Source organism: Phoxinus phoxinus, assembly GCF_949152265.1.
Source record: "Phoxinus phoxinus genome assembly, chromosome: 14".
Taxonomy (NCBI): domain Eukaryota; kingdom Metazoa; phylum Chordata; class Actinopteri; order Cypriniformes; family Leuciscidae; genus Phoxinus; species Phoxinus phoxinus.
In genome coordinates this window covers 10,448,124-10,468,578 of record NC_136889.1, presented here as the reverse complement: position 1 = coordinate 10,468,578, position 20,455 = coordinate 10,448,124, and the positions used below count along the sequence as shown (strand labels likewise).

The 20,455-nt window shown below is 36.6% G+C and overlaps 1 long non-coding RNA gene across 3 annotated transcripts in view; it reads left to right on the top strand.

The window, feature by feature from the left end:
- The first annotated feature begins 4,549 nt into the window (after nt 1-4,549).
- The window catches only part of LOC307010390, a 48,361-nt gene continuing 32,455 nt past the window's right edge, over nt 4,550-20,455 (top strand). For all 3 annotated transcript variants that reach the window (XR_013800185.1, XR_013800186.1, XR_013800187.1), the window contains exon 1: nt 4,550-4,916. This is a non-coding gene — a long non-coding RNA (uncharacterized lncRNA). The remainder of the gene's footprint in view (nt 4,917-20,455) is intronic.

Below are 20,455 nucleotides of genomic sequence, written 5' to 3'. Positions count from 1 at the left end.
TTTGACACCCATAATAAACTCCATTTTGATTTGGTTAAATGTAAAATTTGATACTGTTTTCTTAACAGTTTGGGAAGCTTTTAGATTCATTTGTTGATTTATATCTGCTAAGAACATTATACATTATTTGAAATTCTTAGTGTGGGTGTGTATGTGGGTTGGTGTCTGTTTCTCTGTGTGATCATTTAGGGAAGTAGGAAGGAAGGAGGTAGTCTATTAACTGTAGTGCTACTTGGCCCTGACACCTTTAAGACAGCTGATGATAATCTATTTTTCCCAATGGCCAGCAATTCAGGAACAAGAGGAGACAGGCCTGTCATCGAAAGCTTTCTGTCCTTTTGACAATTAGCTGGGCAACTGGTTTAAGAAAGTGTTTTTTGTTGGTGCTTCTGCTTTGTCAAATAGATGCAAGATGTCAGTTTTAGGCAGTGGACTCTTGCCTTTCAAAGCTAGTGACATCAAAAAATATGTACTATATCAGCAGTCATATGATTTACATTGTTTTCATTTTATTTTGTTGAAAGGACCTTTCAGGCATAATATAGCATTTTTGTGGGGATCAGAGTTCAGGCTGTATGTGACACTTCAAGGTGTGATGAACAACATGCTGACCCCTTTGGCAAAAAAAATACTCAAGTCCAAACATGTTTCAAGTACAGGTCAATAGCTTTTATCCGTGTTGTCTTTAAAAAAAAGAAATTTTCAGACTTTGACATTTGTTCAGTTATTTGTTGACTAATGGTCCAAAAGGAAAACTACTAATAACAATGACCAAACAGTTAAAATGTTTAAATTAAACTGAGATTTTTAATGAAATATTTTTTAGCCTACTGTAATGAATATTGGATTTTGTGCAAAACTTGCACAAACACAAACTTGACGAGACCTTTCATGACTTAAGGCCAGTGTTGGGGTAACGCATCACGTAGTCAGATTACTTTTTTTGATCTAACAAGTAATGCATTATTTACTATAATTTTTATGCATTATGCAAAGTAATGCATGTTATTAATTTTCTTAAATAAATCATTTAAAAAAACTACTGAATTAAAATCCTTTCTCTTTTCCATAACAGTGATTTAGACAGGCACACTCATGTATGCACGTGAACAGACTAAAAATAGTTACAAAACACATTTCTTTCAACTTTCAATAAAGTTGTACAGTTAAAATAATATAACCTGTAAAGTTAAAAGATGTTTTGTATGGGTTACATTGCTTAGCAATATTCTAAATGTAAATTTCAAAAGAACATTAAGGTTTATATGTTGTTGAATGCATTAGTGTGTTAAACGCAAACAAAATACGTCTCAATACTAACCAGCTGGCAAGTGATAAAATCATATTTCCTAAGTGATGTAGTGTATTCCAGACTTTAATGTAGTGTATTCCAGAAGTTGGACTTGAACATACAAAAATATTAAATAATAAAAAAATAATTGTACTGGTTTGTTGATAGTTCTCAAGTGAAAGGTTAATGTTTAAAAATAATTTAATAGAAGACATATTTTGAGTTTAAATGAGTTCAGGCTATTATTGCCTGTCTGACAAAGATTCTTGTATTTGCTTGTGTCCTGTGTATGTCCTTCTATATCCTGGCTTGTTCCATCAACATGGCCAAGTAATGACACTTTAGAAACTCCACCTAACTCACCAGGTATTGTATGATGCCCATGCTCTCCAGGACTGAAGACCGAGGCCAGAAGTTTCTAGGCCTGTGAGCCTTCAACAGAGCTCTGAGTGAGCCAGAGTTTTACACTAAACGCGTATAGCTGATTTTCTCTCGGGCCAAGGACAACACTGTAATGCATCTTAAAAGCATGACACATTCAAAAAACTGCAAAGCCGTAGGGTGACTCATTGGGGCCTTTTCACAGGGGCCAATATTAAGATATTAAGACTCAACAGCAGGAGGTTTAAATTAGGCAAGGCAAGTTTATTTATATAGCACATTTCATACACTGGCAATTCAAAGTGCTTTACAGAAAGGAATTAAAATAATCACAAAATAAAGACAAGGAAAAACAGTTATAAAAGATAAGAAATTTAAAGAGATATATGATCATTTTAATTAGAATGAATTAATTAATTAGAAGAGTAAAAAGATGATACATAGATAAACTTCTCATCTGGCAAAACACTGGTGTATCATAATTTTCACAACTCCCAATTTACTCTGAGATTTTCCCATGGTGATTACACTGTGTCTGTGGTGTTCTTTTGGCGTGCCTAAGAAATCTATTGGACGTCTCCGATGGACCCGATTTGGTGTAACTGGTGATAACTTGCAATTGCCAGGCTGGACTGGATGGATTCATAGTCTGAAGATAAAACATTACAGTAAGTGCCCATTATACACTATATGCGATTTTATGTAAAATCCATCGACTCAAATCTGCAGACTTCTGACTTTGAGTCAGTGGCTACGATGTAAAAAATAAAGTTATAAACTATTGGGGTAAGAAAATACAATTTTCTACATAAAAATGTAATGTTTAAAGGGATAGTTCACTTTAAAATTAAAATTCTGTCATCATTTACTCACCCTCAAGTTGTTTCAAACCTGTATTAATTTATTTCTTCTGCTGAACACAAAGAAATATATTTTGAAGAATGTCAGTAACCAAACAGTAGTCTGTACCCATTGACTTCCATAGTATTTTTTTCCTACTATGGAAGTCAATGGGTACAGACTACTGTTTGGTTACTGACATTCTTCAAAATATCTTTCTTTGTGTTCAGCAGAAGAAATAAATTAATACAGGTTTGAAACAACTTGAGGGTGAGTAAATGATGACAGAATTTTAATTTTAAAGTGAACTATCCCTTTAATTCAACGTGTTACTCACTAATTCTGAGTGAAAATTGTTTCAAATTTTTCTTTCTTTCTGTGTATATCTTCAATTCGGTCAGGACCACTATCGTCAAATACGATTGACAATTATCATACAATTTGGATTGGCGGTATGGTTCTGTTCTGGGCAAGAACCTGTGTATCCATGCAGCCTAGCGTGGATAAGAGCAGGGAGAGCAGCTTGACTAACTGACCTGCCAGAACTGACACTAGTTAATAATATTTGTTTTTTTCTGGTTTTAAGCAGTGACTGTCAAACTGTCCTGTTTGCACAGCAGCTGAAATAATATTACTTTACACTACTTTCATCCTTTATTTCTGTTGCTATAGCCTTAAATATAACCTGGAACTAGAGAGGTCTACGGGGGAGGACCCGGGATCCGACCCGGGACACGTACGGGTTCGGGTCTATATTTTAAATGGTCAGTGGGGTCCGGGTCAGGTGCCAATCTATTACTTCATGTCGTGTCCCGGGTCTGTTTAAGATTGTGAGTAGGGGAGAGCGGGGCAGAACGTAACACTTTTTGGCTTTCTCAGTTTGTGTAAATTAGGTTTTTTTCCCCCACATTAATTTCCCACATGTGTTGTACAATTATGTGGTTTTATTTTATTAATACAGTGTATACTTTTTTCTTGATTTACCCCGAAAGAATGGAAGTCAAATGTGACAACATTTAGGTGGGGTACATTGTAACATGAGGGGCACATTGTAACATAACCATATGACAGCTTAAAATGCTATCTGATCTAATAAAAAATATATACAAGTCAATCCACAATATTTTCTCAATAAAATTGAGTTAACTTTTTCATATAAAATAATGGCATTTTTTAATAATTAAAAATAAACTAATTTTTGAGTTTGACAACAAACAAACCGGAAAACACAGCTAGCTATACAGCATAGTTCAAAACAAAATAATGATTAATAATTTCTGAACATTGACTCTCAGTCTTTATTTACATGTTTCTCATGTTTTCTCAATTGAATTCATAAAATTATAGAATATAATAGCATATTTCTAATAGGGGCTCATTGTAACGCAATGTAACATAAGTGTCTGATTTGCAATAATTTGTCTAAAAATATTTATTAGATATTTTATAAATATTAGACAGATTTGTCTAATTGTATTACAAAAAATAGAGATGAAAAATTAACTTAAGAAATTTACTTTTGCTATGGTTACATGTTCAGTGATATATCTTACAAAGATTTCTGAATTTTGGCGCAATTTTTTCTCTATATGGTGTTGATATGGCAACTAGTAAATACACCAAGTTTCGTCATGCGCGCATCCATGTGTGGAAGTATTTTAAAGTTTGTACAACTAGCCCCGCGTTACGTTGTGCCTCGCGCTCATACCCGAGTCGATCGGACTCGGAGAACACCCGGCCGTGACCAGAGTCAGTCAGCACTACTTGAGGGTGTTTTGTAACATGCAACTTGTCAAATAGGATTTTAAAAAGTGTGAGCCGGGAAATAAGGTTAAAAACACACAAATTGCGCTAAAATGTTCTTCAGGTTGCTCCAGGCAGCTAACGCGAATGTGCAGTCTCACCGGCAGTCATGTTTCTATGGAAACCAGAGCTGATTGTCTCTTAAAAAGGCGGGACTTATTCTACCTTGTGATTCTACCAAGCCGCGTTTTACACTTTCTCTCATTTTGAAAATAATATGAATGAACCGTCTTGTTTACTCAAAGTTTTGGTGGTCAGACGCGGCGCATAGATCACAGAGATGATAGCAATAATGCGGCTAATGTAAGCGGGCCATGTCACTGGACGAGCAATCGTTATTATAGTTCAAAAGGGCAAACAGTCAAAGTTATTATGCGAGTTAACTCGAGTGGAGTCGAAATGCAAATCTGCAAAGTCGCATTTGTTATCCGTCATCGTGACATCAAGTGGACTTTTGAAGCTGAAATAATGAGTGGATTAAGCTTGGAATAACGAGAGGAATAACATGGATAGAAGTTTCTTGTCGGAGGATTGTAATGCATCACAATCAGTCAGGTAACGTTAACGTTACAAGGAAGGGAGACGAGGCTACTAAAATTAGGTAAGACAAAAATATTTATTTTTCGTTACTGGTTTATTGACTTGTTAATAGCAATTTAGTGTGTAATATGTGACAGTTGGGTCTGTCTTTTTAGTAGTACATTTAACTTATGGCATTTCTCGGATCTGCACGGGTCCAGGGCGGGCCCAGCTTTTGAAATATTGGACCCGTATAACGTTAGACCTCTACTTCAAACCTAGTGAGAGTGACTTTAGAGTTTTCACAACAACAATGTACTAAAAACAAAAAATATTCTTTGCATTTTTCGTTGTCAAAATTATCCCGTTCACAGATCCACGAAAACGTCTAAAAACCGCTAAAAACGCCCCTCAAGTGAATATCAAAGATGGCGTCCATAACAATGGAACGTTGACGCAGCGATACAACAGCTTTCACACCTGTGTGAATCACAAAGAGTGCAGTATTTGATTCAAGCGAAGATGATTCGGGGTGCCATTGTCTGTTTTAAATGCTGGAGCTCGTTAAAGCATGATGGATTCTAATTGGCTGTCAAATGTTTTTTTTATTTTTTTTTATCGTTTATCAGCTGGGAAAAAACAAAAACATTCTGAAAGGGATTCCAACGAAAGTGTTTTTTTTCTTCGGTGTGGATGTGGAACGCTTTTTAGAACTGTTTATCTTTATAGATAGTTCAAGAACGGGCCTTACCTTAAGTTACTGAAACACACACGACACAAGACAAGCGTGTGTGCAGCAGAGACTAGGCTATATGACGTGACAGACAAAAAATTATCTACTTTTATTTTCACACAGTAGCCTATGTTTTCACAGAGAATGAGCCGTGAAAATTCTGTAATTTACGGGTGTGATTTTGGTTGTAGAATGCTGTTGTCACTCTCCGAAGAGCTGTGTGTGGACAAAATATGATTCACATGCATAAACTAATGATCAAAAAAAGCTTCATACATTTGCAAATGGCACAAGAGACACATATCTATAATTTTTTTAATGTAATTTTACTATTTTTGTTTCCCATTTCCTTTTGCCATTTTCTTTTAAATTACTTAATTCGTTTTCCCATGGAAAACTTGCAGTCTTGGAGAGAACAGGTTTCTCAAGCTTTCAACGTGCAGGACATTCGAGATAAAAACAAATATTGCTGCATACAATATTTAATGTTGGGTAATTTGTTTACCTCATGACTATTTTCAGATGTTTTTGTTTGTCCTCTTGATTCCTGTAAAAGTAATGGCAAAGAATACCAGGGAATTTATTTTTCTTGGAGTATATGACAGATGTAAGGGCCATGTTCTTCAAATATGCTCTATTTAAGCTAATCTTCTTAAATACAAAGAACAAACAAGGCGTACCCCATAAAGCTATCGTTTCATTAAATTTAATTTCAGTGCTTGCTCTTAGCAAAGTGAAGTACGCCCACACAAAGTATAAACTGTAATGTGAGATATTGATCTCTGATCATACCTCACATGAGTAGAATCTTTATGGTGTGTATTTCCTCTCTATGTTCAGTGTAGAGCACAGTAGTTCTGTATATCACAGCTCTATTCAGGAGCCCATAATTTCCTGCATTTCCCCTGGTACTTTGCTAGAGACACAGCTGGCCTAGTCTGACGTGCATCTCAGCCATTGTTTCTGCAAAGGATCAGCTCCCAGCTGAACTCACATCCTGCCTGCGAAGGAAGCAAAAGGGACAACACAAGAATGTGTGTGCAGAAGCCTTTTTCCCCAGAACAGGAGAGTTTAATGAAGCCTAATGAAGATCTATGCGAGTCCAAAGTGGATTTGACTGTTCTGTTAAAAGAGCAAGGCTGTTTGCATTCCTTTAAAGCAACAGACTCATAAAGTTGGCTCAGGTCAGACTTAGAACTTGTTTGCATCACCTGTTTGGAAGCAATGTGTTTGGATTTTGTCACACACAGCTATTGTGCATGGAATTGGTTTCAAAATTGAGATCAATAGTGCTGTTAATATATGACTAAAAAGTCCCTCTATCTGCTCCAAATGTATATGCGATGACAAGACATAATGGATCAAAGGCAACTGTTTTGCTCTCAATGCGCTGAAAATAATTTAGAGCATGCAAATAATTTAGAGCATGCAAAACACAAGTAACCCCCATGAGTTCTGTGGTCTACACACTTTAGAACAAGAGTACGAAATGAGCATATTTCATAGCTTCCAATGCAAACAAGGACTGAATTTTGGCAGCGGCCACTGTGCTTTGCTGATACTGTTAATTGTCCTATAAGGGACCTGGTGAAATCTGCGCACTGTGTGGTAAGTAAGTGTGCGGTCCTGCTTCTTGCGATAGTACAGGCCTCCTTCCTTAAGCATGAATAGCACTTTTTGGCACACGTGGGATCAGGTATAATGATGTCTTTGGCTGCCGGTACACTAAACGAACTTAAAGCGCTTGTGTTTATGAGCGATCGGGCTGCTTGGGGACAGATCAGAAGCAGGCCCGTAGCTTAAGCTAGAATTACGTTATATTTTTAGTCAACTGATCTCATATTTTTAACTAAAATTATATGAAAAGGAATGTCAAAACTGACCAAGAAGTGAAGGATCTATCAGAAGAGTTGAGCCTATAGTGATGATAGGAATTGGAGGACCTCTGAGGAATTTTGCAGACTTGAACAACACAAAAAGCGCCACATACCGGAGTATGTCAAGATTTGTGTGATGAGGGAAATTCCGCATGGTAACTCTGTACGTGTAACCTAGGATTTTTAGTTATGTTGAGGACTTACTCGCATTTAGACATCTTAGAATACACCGTTGTTTTTCAGATCACTGTTTTCTGGCCATTGCTATTTTTCTTCCTTCTGAAAGGTATATTTTTCCTAAAATAACAAGCGAGAGCTTCAGATTTGAGTCTTATTTCTAATAGTCCAGATTAATGTTTTGTGGACCCTTGTGAAGAAACCGAGGAAATTGTGGCATTTATAAAAAGCATGTGAGGTGGAGTGAAAAGACTGAGAGTGAGAAAGGAAAAAGACACAAAAAAAAAAGAATGAGGGAAAGAGAGAGGGGCGGTTTTTGTCATCATATCTCCAAAGCCTCAGTTCTACATTAGACTCATGGAAAACTACTTAGAACTCCAGACGTGCTAGTCTTGCCAGAATCAGCTTCCATTCCAAAAGGAATTAATATTAATATTAGAGAGAGTCGACCCTGACATGTGCAATTTAGGCCAGAACCCGTATAAATCTATCCCAGAAGCCCTCGCTTCCGGTTGGCCGAGACCTGGAAAGCTGGAACTTCGAGAGCTGAGCGTCTGAAATATCCATCGGCCAATTATCTCCCTCGCCCCGCTCGGGCTCGGAGCTCCATAAAAACTTGTCTGAGATGGACTCTGAGGCATTTCTGTTCCTCGTGTGGATGGGGCTCTGTGCCTCGTATCCCATCTGACAAGCACTTAAATGTGAAGGACAAAAAGAATTCTGCAGTTCATCTATCACCTGTTACAGATTTGGGCTGTAGCTGAAAAGTAATAGTGTAGTGTTACCCGCAGCTAGAAAGAGATCCATGAAGTCTATTACTGAAACGTTCTTCGGCCTACAAGTGGTTCAGTGTTTACACATATGGTCAGACATGTATATATATATATATTTATTTTTTTGTGAGTTTGAACTTAAATGGAATTGGCCATGACCCACAGAAAGTTGAATTAACTGAATTACAATTTTCATAAATCAAGAAAAAAATGAAGTAAAACAGAATTCTATAGGAGAGACATTTCTATAAACCTTCAAACTTCAAGACTTTTTAAACTTCCTAAAGGTTTAAATGATGGCTTGACAAAGCCTTGTCTGATTTTTTTTTTTTTTCTTCTTTCTAATTTAAAAACACATTGCAGTTACATGAAATTTCTTTAAATCACAGTTCATTTTAATCGACTTCCTTAAATTGGAAGTATATAAAGAATGAAATTAAAAAACAATAATTTATTAGCAATTAAATTACCATTGGCTTTAATGCTATTTTAATAGAATAGTACATGTCATTGGCTTTAATAGATTTTGCGCTGTTAGTAACTTGTCTTTATGATTTTTTTTCCCACCAAACTATGCTAGGAGAGATGAAACATATATTATTTCTGTGCAATGGATGGTTAGTGAGTAATGTGCTGTGCAGTCAATGAATCGCTTCATGTAGACTCCCATGAGAGACTTTATAAATGGAACATCTAGCTGTTGGAATTACACTTAAAGAATCCGTTTCCACTGGAGTGTTATGAGAATGTGATTTTCATTTCCAGATTTATCGAACTTAATAGATAATATTCGGAACTTAATACTACATCTACAAAATCACTTGACTGAGCCACCAATGTTAGTAATTCCAGAGCTCCGTCAAGACCCTACTGTTCTCGGGCCTTGTTCCACAGGCTCTCTGCAGGTTCAGTGTGTAGCCAATGCTAATATTCTCTGCACCTGTGTAATGTGTGCTAGAGATTTGACTGCTTAAGTTAGCCGTGTCTGTCATGCTAGCTGTTTTCATCTTGCCGTTAATTTATTTCTCTTTGCCTCTGGCATGCAACCGCCCGTGATGGAGAGAATTTGAGGGTGTTAATGTTTTTTTCTTTTGTGCAGCAGAACTGGCTGGCAAGGAGGAGAGCTGTCCGCCTTAAAACTCAAAATGACTAAGTATGACAAAGTGAATCAAGTGAGCTAATAGTTGAACTTTTTTGAGCCATGATGAATTGACTGTCCAACACTGAGAAATATCTCCATAATATTTACTCAAATACTCCAGGAAATGAATGCCTCCAAATGGCAGTTTCAATTTACACCCTCTAAAAGTTTCCTTTGCTCCCACACGCTCTTCCCTTTACATCATGTTTTCTTTATATCTTTTTACTTTTCATATAAAAGGAAATGCTAGATTGTGGGATTGTGCGGATACTTACAGTGCCACAGCGTAGTATAGTTGACATATATTTGAGTATAGATGACAGAGAACCACATAGAACAGGTGAGAAACAGAACATTGCGTACTATGCGTAGGAGTGTGAAAATGTAGTCTAGTATTCTAATGGATTTGTATCTCATGAATATTTTTTTATATATTCATGAATACAGTTTCATATACTCAGGATAAACTACAACTATTTGGCAGTTTACCCAGAGTATATGAAACATAAAAATTACTTTTCTTCTGTCAGTCCAAATCTGATTTTTATGCATAGGCTATCCGATTGGAATCTGGTCATATTTAGCATGTGAATAGCAAAAAATGCAATACTAATATAGAATAGCAAATGCAGTTTTTAAAAAGCCATTTTGAGCTACACTGTAAATAAAAAATTTGAACCTCTCCAACTCAAAATTTTCTAGTGACTGGTCACACCGCGTAATACGTAAACATGATGTTAAAGGAAACAAGTTGGAAGTTGAGGATTGTTCTGTTGCAAACTGACGGTCGTATGGAAAATGACAATTGAATTACATTAATTTAGACGACAACAGCGTTTTGGGGTCTCGAAAACGCAAACTTTGAAATCGGGTTTCAAAGTGCAAGTTAAAAAAAAATAATTATACCATTATTATCTCTGCAAACTACAAAAACGTAAATTTGTGAAATCATTGATGTCAGTGATGTGGTGATGATGATGATTTTTTTTTTTTTTTACAAAGTGACATAACTAACTACTGGATGGCATTCATAATACAGTGTTTTAAATAATTAGGCTAAATAATAAACAAAAATCATTAATATGTTTTATTAAATTTTCATGTTAATTTAATGTTTATTGTGAGAAATAATTAGATCACACACTGTTTTAATCTAGACATGTTGCTATATTTTGGTAACAGGGTTGTAAATATATCCTAAAATAAACTAAAATGGCTTATTTTAGCTTGACCTCCTGAGGTGGACAAAACAACATCTCAGTATCACTGTTGGCTGTACCCCAAAACAAAAAACAAATAAAACCATAAAACACTGAAGATTAATTTATACTTAATGAAATGGTGTATCACAAAGAACCTTTAGTTTTTTGTGTAAAAAAGAAAAAGAAAATTCTTTATGAGATATGTCAAACATGCTGTCATATGTAAGTATGCCTGGTATGACATTGCGTTGTGTGCTGTGTGTTTATCAGACATTTAGTGTAAAAAGCTGTTGTATGGCTTTGTGCTGTTTACTGAGTGGTTTTATTTGGGTATTTTAGTCTAAAACGCTGTTATTTAACATGTACGCTGTGTACCATGAGTTGGAGTACAGTTTGTAGTGATCCTGGTTTAGGCTCAGGGCAGAGGAACGGATCCAGAGCAGAAATGAAGTGGTTTAACTGAACGTGTAACCTTGAGAGTTCGGGTAGAATTACAGGTGTACTTCCTTTCCCAGGCTCAAAAGAGGGAGTGTAAATCTTTGTGGCTGAGGAGAGATGCAGCCAGGCCTGCTATTGTCATACACACATTCACACACAATGAGTCAGGCAGGTGAGCGAGTGGGTCTTGAGATTTGGCGTGAGTGAGGGAGAAAGAAAGAGAAGTGAAACCAGAGGCGCCTTGCTGAGGAGCTCACCTGGGGATGGAGCGGCGTTCGGGCTTATTCAGGTGTGAGGAGGGGTGTGTTGCCTCACCTTCACGCACACACAGATACATGATACTTCCTCTGGTCCCACATCCCCACATGCTTCATTTCGCATGAACACCGTCTTGCCAAAACATCAATGCACGGATTAGCTCTACTCAGACGCATGTATTTATAGTTAAAGATATTATTTGGCACAGGTTTAAAGAGAAGAGTTCACCCAAAAATGAAAATGCAGCCACGTCATTCCAAATGTGTACGACTTGACTTTTTCTGTGGAACACAAAAGATATTTAGAATAAAATGTCTCCGTACATTGTTTTTTTTTTTTTATCCATGCAATGAAAGTCCATGGGGTCCAGTGTTGTTATGGACCCCATTTGCTTTCATTGTATGGATAAAAACAGGGTTTTTTTTCTTATTAATATCTTCTTTTGTGCTCTGAAGAAGAAAGTCATGCAGGTTTGAAATGACATGAGGGTGAATAAATTATGGTAATTAATTTTTTTTAGAGACAGTTTAGTATAACTGTTCTATAAAAATGTAACTTACACTGACAATATACTGTAACTACGTTTTTTTTAAGCTGAAATTACTTGAGCCTTTAATATTTATGTAATTGACTCTCAATGTCAGTAATTCTGTTTTATTTAATTGTTATCTTTATTACATTTTAATTGAGAGACAATGAGATCACAAACTCTTGCATATATTCAGGCAATCTTGATTTTATGGGGGGTTTTTTGCATAAAAAAGCACATAATGATGCTTTATACACATGCTCCACTAAGCTAAACCCTTTGTGATCATTTTCTGGCTGCTGTTTGCAGTCTTTATTTGGATTGATTTCAGAAGAAACGTGATTATCCTCATCACTTTAGCGTCCACAGCCTCTGCGAGGCAGCTTCCCGTTTCTCAGCGCTGCAACCCTACACCAATATAGCTAGAGTTTATTTCACCCGTTTATTTTTACTAGCAAATCTCTTCCTTCTCTATTCCTCCCACTCGTTAGACTTCCATTGTTGGAGAGGAAGAACGGAGAGGATGAGAGTTTGCTAAACGTGCGCTTTTTGAATATTTTGGCTTCCCTTTCTCTCAAACTGTAATTTTCTTTCTCGTCAAACATGTTGAACACGGCAAGACATTTTTTTTAAATCATGTAAAGTAAATTGAGTGATTTTAAGTCACTATCTTCTTCACTTCATACAGTTGGCCTATGTCTTTAAATGAACACTTAAATCATAGCTGTTTTCAGTATGTTTCATTGTGTGGTAATGTCAATAATATCTCTGACTAATATTTTTCCCTGAAAAGTGTGCTTCAGCAGGCCCAGATGTGCGATCTGTGGATTTTTATCACATTTTCTGTTGAATTTGGTAGAATGGATTTACATTTTTACAATTTAAAAATGTTGACACATTTTAGTTAATTTTACTGTTCAAAAGTTTGTGGTCAGTAAGAATTTTTCTTAATATACATTTAATTGATCAAAATTGATAGTAAATACATGTATAATGTTACAAAGAAAGAGGTTCTATTTTAAATAAATGCTGTTCTTTTGAACTATTAATTAAAGAATCCTGGAAAAAATGCATCATATCCAGACAGCAACAAAGTGGTACACGTGGATTGCACACGGCCCAGATGTGGGCTGGATCTGGGCCGACAGTTGATGTCTGGGTAGTTGCATCATATTAATAAGCAGCACGACTGTTTTCAAAATTTATAATAATGTTTCTTGATTACCAAATCAGCATATTAAAATGATTTCTAAATGATCATGTGATATTGAAGACTAGTGTAGACTAGAGTAGTGATGCTGAAAATTCAGATTTGCCATCATGTGAATAAAAATATTAAAATAGAAAACCGTTCTTTAAAATTGTAATAATATTTCTACTAGGCTATTTCTATTACAATTTTTTTTAATGTAGGCTATTTTGTAACAAACAAAAGCAGCTTTGGTGAGCATAAGAGACTTCTTTTAAAAACATTTGTAACATTTTAATTCCACAGAATTCAGCAAATTTTCCCCTATGAATTAAACCTACCGTGCAGTTTCTAGTGTAATGCTCTACTGTTTGAGCTACAGAAATGCCTTTACTACATGCTTTACAATGCTAATCTATTCATTTTCACCTGTATGAAGATGTTTGGGTTGGCCAGGAGTTGATGTGTTAGATTTTTTTTGTCGGTTTGAATCTTACATTTGATATTTCTGCAGTGCAGAGGATATTGAGCAAAAACAAAATGTATGTGCTTTCAGTGACTGTACAAATAGAACAATTTATTGGAGATGATAGTGTCAGTGCTTTGCTTTGTCACCAGTAGAGGGAGATGAAGAAATCAGTCTCTAGGGAGTTCAACAACACACTGTATGTGCTAAAGTGAGACGTGTCATTCAAAGGTCACTTGTTCTTCATTGAACTAGAGGCCTTTGAGAAAATAAGTTGCTGGAGGTCAGCAGCGCTAACATGTGTTTGGGAGATGTCCTGTTGGGCACCTGAAAGACTGTCTGAGCGGCATGAGAGGGGTGTGATGCTTCCTGCATCAGAGTGTGTTCAGACTTGACTCTTCTGGCAGCTTTTCTCATCGACTTGGATGAACTCTTGCTGACATTAGTCTGAGTGTAACATCTACCATGACTGCATCCGTATTCACAGTCACACACACACACACACACACACACACACACACACACACACACACACACTAGACCAGTGACCGACTGAATGCAGGTGAGAGGAGAGCCTGAAGGTGGATCGTTTTGAGTAAAGATGAACAAAAGGCAACCAATTTTTAATAAGACAGACCCAGCAAAGCCGGCAAGACCTGTTAGACCTAACTGTCACCGATTAGGAACAAGGAAACGAGACAGAGTGTTTCCTTTTTGTCAAGCCAAATCATTTAAAGAGTGTATGTATGTCTGGAAACATATTTGTACAATGAAGGTACTGTATATGAGTGTATACATGCGGTTCTCAGGTTTCCCAGTCAAATTATTCAAACCCGGTGTCTGTTTCATAGCAAGAGACAATGTCTACACGAGATGAATAATAATGTCTTTGTTTGGCTTGTATCTGAGTTTTCAAATATGTTTAGCACAAATGATTGGCATATTAAATGTTTTCGTTGAACATGCACAATGGCAACATAATGTTTCGAGAGTAGAAAAAAACACACACGATAGGCTTATCTAATTACCTTGCCATATGTCTACAAAAGTTTCACTCGGGATTAGAAGCACTTGAGGATCTCAGAGTTTAAAGAGGCTAAGAGAGCTTTTAGGCTCCCGTTCGTATTAAGGGTGCTGACAGGCCGGAGCTCTGTCGTGTGTTGGAGTGATGGCGAGAAGTTAATGACTACCTGTTCAGGTGAGAACAGCACCTACTGTGAAACCAGTCTGAAGACTCTCACTGACAGCTTCTCATGGGAGGGTGAGAGGCTGATAGGCCAGAACTTCCTCTGAAAGACAAGGCAGGGTGAGGATGACAGCACGGGAATGTGAAAAATGCACTTTAATGGATCCTCTAGTGTTCTGCAGGGCAGGTCAGTGAGGGAGAATAGAGATGTAAAAGTGATGGGCTGAGTCTTTGGAAGAACTAGAAAAAGGGAGGATGGAGGGGCGTGATGAGAGACTGGCGGATTGTCAAACGCATCTACAGATGTAGGTGAGAAAGGAGGGACCCGCTAGATGTACCAGAGACGGGACTCTCTACACAGTTACTTATTGTTCAAAGGGAAACGGCTTTCAGTAGACCTTTCGCACACAGTCATGCTCGCTTTGCACTGCTGACAGATTTATCTTGGAGGACGTTAGCGAAAGGCTTAAGCTTTTGAACTCTGCTCTTGTGCCAAAAATATTACTCAGCTATGGCATTACATCATTAGGACTTTGTATTTTTAGGTGGTTGGAATGACTATGTTGGCAACTTATTTAGGAACATGTTACAAAAAAATATGCTTGAATTTAGAATGAACTTGATTATATTTTTACTTGTTATGTAAAGACTTAATGTGATTTAAATTTGGCTCAAGAATAACAACCTTATTCTGTGATTAACTATAAACATTCCAGTCGGAATTTCGGTGTAATTCTGATAAACAGAAAGACTTGTTGAAATGATGCAGTTTAAGGTGATTCATTTATTCATAAACAAGTTTAATATAACATTTTGCTGAAATCTTTGAATTCCCGGTTCTAATCCAAGCAAATCTGCTATGTGATTTCAGTTGTTGACAATTGTGCTAAACCGCCACAGGATATCCCATGTTAATGGGGTGTTAATGGGGTTCTTTAATGCTATAGCGTAATACCATTGTCTCTTTAAAGTGTCACTGAACACAAAAAGACCAAAGTGGAACTATTATGTACTAATTCTTAAATTACATAGATTCCTAAGTGGCATAGAGCAAGACTTGCAAGACTATTTGATGGGTTTACAGAGTAATTGGTGTAACTGGTTTTGGTTTCTCTGACCTTTGACCTTTGACCACAGAGGGCTAAGATGCACCTGCAACTGTGTGTCACGACCCATGTAACCTCAGTCACATAAGCTTCCCTTCCACATGAGAATACTGGTCAAGACAGCAGGATCCTAAAACAAAAATAGCTTTAATGATTTACTCTTTCCTCTGTCTATAAGGTCATAAAATCAAAATCAGGCTTGAGTCAGTTTTAAAGGATGCTTCACTTTCAAAAAAAAGAATGTTCACGCTGCTCACTTTCAATGAAAGTGAATTGTGATCAAGCTCTGAAAATGTCAAAAAAGTATCATCAATGTAGTCCATACAAATTATGAATTATATTCCAAGTGCACTAAATCTATATAATAGCTGTGTGAGGAACAGAATACAATTTCTTTGAAATTCTTGCTTGAAAATCTCTAATAATTTTAAAATTGGTGTTCCTTTTTCACTTTCATTACATGGAAAAAGTGCTATAATTTTGACATTCTGCTAAAGATTTTATTTTAAAATTACACAAATAAATTAAAACAAAGGGTGCATTATTGATTGGAAAACCAGCAAAATACATATGAAAATGACTTAAAAAAATTATTTAAAAAATAATAGCCTATAGTTCTCACAAAAATGAAAGTTCAATAGTAATTTCATCACCTAAAGCTTTATTACTGTCCTGCTCTTGCTTGTCCATTTAATGGAAGAGAATAGTGACTTTCATAAAGTTTTTTAAAAAGAGTATCCTAACATGTCATATAATAATTGTATATTCCAAGTGTTCTGAAGGCAAACGGTAGGGCTTGGCGAGAAACAAACCGAAAATGTAATTTAATTTATAAAAATCTTAACCTCGGCCGTTGCACTCCTGTACATTCATGCGAGTGTGCAGCAGTTCCTCCCAGTGTGCCCAGGAAAAGAACACGAACGTATCATTTTAAGATATTAATTGTTATAAATTTTAATAAAACACAAGACGAAACTTGAGGCCTACACCTCAGTTGTGTCAGACAGTCATATTGACAGTTCTCGTGAGAACGAGTTAGGGCAAATAATGTAGGTCCTAGACCTATAGTATACCTAACTGAACTTTTCGGTTTGTGTCTTTATTTAAAAAAACAACTAACTTAATCATTTATATCTTGATTCAATTTGGTATTTATGATGAATTCTTTACTATTGACGTGTTTTAGTGTCTGTGTGATGGATCAAGGGATGTGAAGAAAGAGTGTGAGAGGTATTGGTTGATATTTCCATGTGTGTGAGTGTTTGTGTGGAGTGAGTGAGAGAGAGAGAGAAGCGAGATGTGGAAGTTGATGTTTCCCTCAGGGATGTGACATCCCTGCAGAGGAACAAAACCAATGCAGTATTAGTAACAGGATACGCCGCTAGCGCAAACTGGAAACTTGTACCTCCTTATCTAGAGGGCAAGTGAGTCGCTTTGTATCGTTTTCCCATACATACCTGATCCACCCAATAAGGTCCTGTTTGTGTCTGTGAGCTCTCAATTTACCAAAAATTCCCCAACGATCAGCCAGCACACAAGGAAACAATATGACTTTTAGTCTTACACAGACAATAACAACTGTTTGTGTAATTGAAATCATTATCAATACCAGGCAGATCGCTACTTTAATAATATTTGCACAAATAACACAATGAAATTCTATGTGAATCTACTTCATCTACTTCATATTTTTTCTCATTTCTCACAGTTTTTTAAACTAGTTTCTTGACATAGCAGGTTTAACCTGACAGTCAGCTGTGTGTGGACATGATTGTGTCTATCTGCGTGTTTAACCGAGGCTGTTTCATTGTTTTTATTTCCTGACTTCTAATTGCTATAGTGTGAACAATTTCTATTCTTTTGTTTGTAATATAATGGTAATTTTATGTTTTTTTTCCTCACAGAATAATGGGTCAGTGATGTGTAAGAATGTCCATGATAAAGAAAACAAAAAAATATTTTTAAATTTTAGTTTAAATGACATGTGCTAGTTCTCTTTGTATTATTTTTTTTCACTTTATACCATTTTCAAAAAGTTGCAATTTAATGTCATGTGGTGTAACTATCAAATAAAAAAGTAACATTTTATGTTATCTATATAATATATTAGTTTCACCGTTTATCTGTATATCTGTACAAAACTGTATATCTGTTATTTACCAGCTGTGGTTGCCAGAAATTTACCGTATAAAATACGATAGCAACATTTTAGGTTTTACAGACTTACCTTAAAATTTAAAGTAATAAATCGTATTTAATTATCTGATATGATGCCATTGAAATATATACAGAGCTACCACAAAAATGGAAGTTCAAACAAAAAATTCTACAAATGGCAGTGCGCTTGTTTCTCTGGGGCATGAGGTCTATAGAAGAGGTGTATTCAAGTTATTGGATGTTTGACTTGGACTTAAATAGATCAGACAAAAAAAATGAGCATCATATCATTGACCCTAATTCTGTGCTACACTGAAATTACATCAGCTCAAGGTCTTCAGCGTTAAGCTTAAGGTGGATGTTGCTATAGATTATGATAATAGCAACCAGACGTTAGCAGGGAAGGTCTGTGGTGAGACACAATTGAGAGCTCTATTTGTTACCTCGCCTGAGGTTATACTGCTCAACATGACATCTTTGTTCACCCTTTCTCATCAGCTCTCACTACCTTCGTCCGTTTCTGTTTCACACCGAGTTCCGAAGGGTCTTTGGTTGCGTGTTTTTTCACCCTTTTTCCTGACAAAGTAAGGCGATCTGATCCGGCTTTCACTTTTTTTCTCCCAGAACAATTGCAGAAGGTCTGTGCAAGTGCAGACGGTGGAAAGAGACAATGAAAGAGTTCAGGGCTCGCAGCCTCATCTGTAAAATCTCCCTCCTCTGGAGGATGTCCATCTGCCTAGTATCTGGTTGCAGAATGGAGACACACATTTTGTCAATTTTGACAGGGAATTTCACTTTAAGTTAATAGTAAATGTGTGTTCGGTCAACTAAAGCCTCGTGGTCCAACCTCCCCGTGAATTCAAGACATACTTCCTCAGAACTCAAACCCTGGGGTGCTCTCTAGTCATGACTTTGTCGTGGTTCAATTTAATTTCATGTATCATTCACAACTCTTCAGTTTGTCCGATCCTGAGGATATCATACTTTCATACATGCTTCAGTGGTAAGGGAGGGTTTGTTGTTTGTGAAGTGATTTTTTATTGATAAGTGCCATGCTGAAGTGTTTCTGAATGAAGTGACTTGTACAATATAGATGTAAATATGAGAGTAGAATGAATATCATACAGTGCAGGTTTATCACCACACACACACACACACACACACACACATAAACACACACACACATTATATATCAGTGCTGTCAATCAGAATAAATAAAGAATCCCAATGAATCGCACCTTATATTACCATTGGATAATATTTAATAGTGTAATCTTAATAATATATATATTTCATCTTTCTTTCTTTGGCTACTCTAAATCTAATGGATTAATATGTGTACCGGTATATCAAACAAGTCCTTTGTTTTTTGCATTAAATATTTTAAGTAAATACAAATGTGTTGGCAACCATGGCAATTATTTTTGCCAATTATAAAATCATCATCTTAAGTTAAAATTTTCTGTCATTACAAATCTCAACTGTGACATATCTTGTTTGACCTTTTTTTTTCCTTTGAGGGATGCTCTCCGTTTGATGAATGTTCATTTGACCCAGAGTATTCTTTAAATCTGAGCACATTTAAAGGGAGCGTGTCAAAAGGAGATTGATTTCTGTGCATTTGACTCCAGTCTGCTGTGTTTATATATCCAGTACACCCCATTCCCTACACAGTGGCCGTGCGAGGACTCTCATAGATTTGGATAGGCTAAATGGCAGTACTCTGTAAGTGAATGAAGCAGTGGTTAGCATCATGATAAAATATAAGACCCTTTTGGCCAGCTTGCAGGCAACATAGACAGACGGCCATGACTCATTGCTACTGGAGCCAACCTGTCTGCAAAAGTACTCAGAACCTGGACCCTGGGTCAGACGCCCCCCTCTGCCTTCTCCTCTGTCCCCCAGCTGCTGGCCCTTGACAGGACCACAGGCGGCCCCGTACATGGGGGTGTTATATGGGCTGTTTGATCGCCCCAGTTTCATTTTTGTGTGTGTGTGAAACGGAAAGTGGGTGTGATAAAGATACCTGATGTAATTTGCTCCATAATCTCCTGTTTTCCCCTCCTTCTCCTTTATAATGAAGGTCTAAAGATTTTTTTTAAACCCTTTCCCCTGGGCATTTCTTTAGTGCAGTAGAAGAAGGGTGTTGGGTCACAAACCACCATGTCCAATGCAGTCATGAGTAATGTTTCTATTTTAAACCACAGCTATAAACAACATGCATATTTTCTTACAGTGAAAACAAATAGACCAAGTTGCTGAGAAGCCATTAGCTATCAATAAACAGTGAGTGGCATTTTTTTTTAACTTTTAGCTGAATGTACTCCAGTCCTTTGCAAGCAATATTATTTTTTCCCCTAGAAAGCCATTGGGAGCAGCCTGCTATCAT